Raw genomic sequence first — 4,568 nt, forward strand, 5'->3', positions numbered from 1 at the left:
GGTGACTGGGGTGAGTTGATGGTGACTGAACCATGTGGCTGTGGTAGATGAGGATCAGAGTGAGTTGGCTATTGTTTCGGTTGAACACTCCAACACCCACCCCTCTCTCTGCTGAGACAGCATGGTTTTATGCGGCTTCCTGTAATGGTCTGTCACCACTACGCAGGCAAGAAAGCCCCTCTTGAAACCCTGACTAATACAACCAAGAAATATACAACCAATAAACAACCAAATGTACAAACAATATACATACTGTATACAGTGAGCGCCAAAAGTATTGGGACAGTGACACATTTTTTGTTGTTTGGGCTCTGTAATCCAGCACTTTGGATTTGAAATGGTACAATGACTGCAAAGTTAAAGTGCAGACTGTCAGTTTTAATTTGATGGTATTTTCATCAATATCGGGTGAACCGTTTAGAAATTACAGCACTTTTTGAACATAGGACCCACATTTTAGGGGACCAATGGTATTGGGACAAATTCACTTATATGTGTATTAAAGTAATCAAAAGTTTAGTATTTGGCCCCATATTACTAGTGGCTCTACAAACTTGTTGGATGCATGTGCTGATTGTTTTGGTTGTGTTTCAGATAATTTTGTGCCCAACAGAAATGAATGGTAAATAATGTATTGTATCATTTTGGAGTCACTTTTATTGTAAATAAGAATAGAATATGTTTCTAAACAGTTCAAGATTACTGTAGATGCAACCATGATTACGGATAATCCTGAATGAATCGTGAATAATGATGAGTGAAAAAGTTACAGATGCACAAATATCATACCCCCAAGACATGCTAACCCTATTACAATAATAGGGGATGTTAGCATTTCGGGGGAGGGGGGGGGGTATAATTTGTGTCTCTAACTTTCTCACATCATTATTCACAATTCATTCAGGATTAGCCGTAATCATCGTAGCAGGCACATTAATGTAAAAGTGTTTAGAAATATATTCTGTTCTTATGTTGATTGTATCATTTCAAATCCAAAGTGCTGGAGTACAGAGCCAGAACAACAAAACATGTGTCAGTGTCCCAATACTTTTGTAGCTCATTGTAGCTTGTCAGAACCACCCTATCGGCAGTGGTTGGTTGGCTGAGATTACTTCTCCAATCATGTGGGGGAGTTTTAGAATAGATGGTCTGTATTTAGGATATTGATGTGGATACCATTTACTTCCATTTTTAATCTCCCCCAATTGAATGCATGAAATATACAAGCAAAAATGTATTTACATTTGAGTTATTTAGTTATGCAGAGCTACAATAAGAGCATTACCTACCTCAACTAAGTTGGGTAAGACAATGATATATGACTACTAAGGACTGATATAAGCCTGGGAATAAAACACAGGTCCTCCCATCTAAGTTACAGCATATTAAGACACATTAACCAGAAAATACTTCAGTGATGAGTCAGAACATAGCTCTTATTCAAAATAATTCACTACCAGCAGGACTGTGAACCAACTCTCTCTGTCCAAGCATGCACACACACACACACACACACACACACACACACACACACACACACACACACACACACACACACACACACACACACACACACACACACACACACACACACACACACACACACACACACACTTGTACCTGCATGGTATGAGGACAATGAGATATGTCATTACTGATGGTATGTGACCCATTTGAGTCAGACTTGGTTTGGTAAAGTGAGTAGATGAAGGTTTAACAAACGTGAAGCCTTGGGTCTGACGGCTCACATCCAACTTATTCTCCATGAAAGAGGATGGCTTTGTCATAACGTGTTGATTACTGCTCTATGTAGGTCACTCATATTGTATTAATGCTCTAACATTTGCTATGTTTGATCTTTCGTTCCATAGATATGGTATGAAAGAATGACCCATAGTGTTTTATTGCCAGGGCATTTTATTTCTTTATCTTATGACATATAGTTCAATGAAAGTAGGCTAATTGCTCTGGTCAACTTTGGGCTGCTACATCATTCATTGAGTGATTTCTTTAATGCGCAAAAATAATAATTTGGGACTAAAGTCTTTAGAAATATCTAAATTGTGTTGTTTTTTATTACATTTATTTAACCTTTATTTTAGCAGAGAGTCCCATTGAGACCAAGGTCTCTTTTTCAAGGGAGCCCTGCATGAACACAATTGATACAGTGTACAAAATTATTTTTAAAGCAATTTAAGAAGCAAACACATTCCTCAACAATGAGTTTCTCCATTAACAAAAAATACAATTAACTTCTACTGGCTTAATCTATTGATGTAATTAATAATTAAAATAGTATAACTCAATTTATTTAAAAAGCATACACAATACTCACTAATGACCTGATTCACAGATAACATAATCACATGCAACTAGAACTTTGACATAGATGATCCATGTCAACACCAGACATGCGCTGAAAAGTTAAGCACGCAACTGTGCACTGATCTCAAATCAGAGTACAGCCTGCTGAAAAGTGAAAAGGCTAAGGACCTAACTATGGCTTTTTGGCTTTTTGTCTCTGTCGGTGCTGTAGGAATTCACTCTTTTCATCCCTGTCTCAGCACCTGTGGGCCAGAGACACACACACAGGAAGTACAAACACATACAGGAAGTACAGATGTTAAAACATTCATAGATTTCAGTTTCAGACACAGCATGAAATAACAGTATTGGAGATGAGTTATTTGAAACAGGAGGAAGAGGGGTTATTTGATTAAGGAAAGCTCAATTCAAAGTTCATAGCTGCAATAGTCCACTGACCTATTATAACATACAACATATAGCAAGTCTCATATCTCCAAAAGCGTGAACATACAGTGGGGAGAACAAGTATTTGATACACTGACGATTTTGCAGGTTTTCCCTACTTACAAAGCATGCAGAGGTCTGTAATTTGTACCTATGATAAAAAATTACAGACCTCTACATGCTTTGTAAGTAGGAAAACCTGCAAAATCGTCAGTGTATCAAATGCTTGTTCTCCCCACTGTATGTCATAATGGACCGGCAGGCTATTGCAACTTTACTATATACACTATATTTACAAAAGTATACAGACACCCCTTCAAATTAGTGGATTCGACTATTTCAGCAACACCTATTACTGACAGGTGTTTAAAATCGAGCACATAGCCATGCACTCTCCATAGACAAACACTGCCAGTACAATGGCCTTACTGAAGAGCTCAGTCATTTTCAACGTAGCATAGTCAGTTCGTCAAATTTCAGTTCGTCAAATTTCAGGGCTGCCCTGATCAACTGTAAGTGCTGTTATTGTGAAGTGGAAACATCTAGGAGCAACAACGGCTCAGCGGCGAGATGGTAGGCCACACAAGTTCACAGAACAGGGCCGCTGAGTGCTGAAGCAGACTACTGCACGCAGCGCGTAAAAATTGTCTGTCCACGCTTGCAACACTCACTACCAAGTTCCAAACTGCCTTTGGAAGCAATGTCAGCACAAGAACTGTTCATTGGGAGCTTCATGAAATGGGTTTCCATGGCCGTGCAGCCACACACAAGCCTAAGATCCCAATGTGCAATGCCAAGCGTCGGCTGGGGTGGTGTAAAGCTCACCGCCATTGGACTCTAGAGTAGTGGAAATGTGTTCTCTGGAGTGATGAATCACGCTTCACCATCGAGCAGTCCGACAGACGAAATAGTGGAGGTCAAGTCACTGTTTGTGAAAATAAAATAATGGCGAGACTTACCAATCAACTTGTAGATAAATTGTCTCTACTCCATGGCTCTAAAGTTAGTGAGAGAGAGCAGAATTGAAATAGCTATCTAAGAAATCTAAAGTATAGCTCAATTGTTAGTAAATAAACAGAGAATAGGTGGACAATTGGCATCTAAACATTGAGGTGAAAATAGAGAAAAGAAGAATGTCAACACAATAAAATAGTTTTTATCGCTGTCGAGATGTTATCAGGAAAAGCTACGACTCTCTCCCAGAGCATCCGGGTCTTTCTGCCTTGGGCTCCAATGTGTATGACTGTTGACTTTATGATACGTTATCAATAACGCAAATTAATCTCCATTTCAATACATTTGGTTTCCATGCAAAAATGTTTTGTTGGATTTCCATGGAGAATATACTTCAATATTGTATAATAACTGTAAAGAATGCTATTTTATTTTATAGAAAGCTCAAACAATACATTATGTGTTTAATGTCTGGGTTAAGTGCTTAGCTGGTGCAGGGCAGATCTCATGTTTTTCTTAGTTCATTGACCAGTCTAATGGCTACAGCAAAAAAACATTTCCTCCTGTTAGTCTTACAATGGGGGCAGCAGAGGAGCCTTCCAAATGGCAGGAGTTCAGATGTGGGATTGAGGATTTGGGTTCCATCACCCAAGATTGCATAATATGGGCCTTCCTAAGAGTTTTCTGTCAGGCTTGCTTGACCTTGGAGCTGAGGTTCACAATACTTTGAATGTCAATATTCAACCAATGATCTTAGCGCTATAAGGGATTTGGGAATCAAAATGTGTCCTTATAAAGTGTACCTTGCCATGTCAATTAAAATGGCAACACTGACCTTCTGACTACAGTGAGTGTGTAAGGCA

This window comes from Oncorhynchus masou, chromosome 31 (assembly GCF_036934945.1).
Source record: "Oncorhynchus masou masou isolate Uvic2021 chromosome 31, UVic_Omas_1.1, whole genome shotgun sequence".
NCBI classification, from domain to species: Eukaryota; Metazoa; Chordata; class Actinopteri; order Salmoniformes; family Salmonidae; genus Oncorhynchus; species Oncorhynchus masou.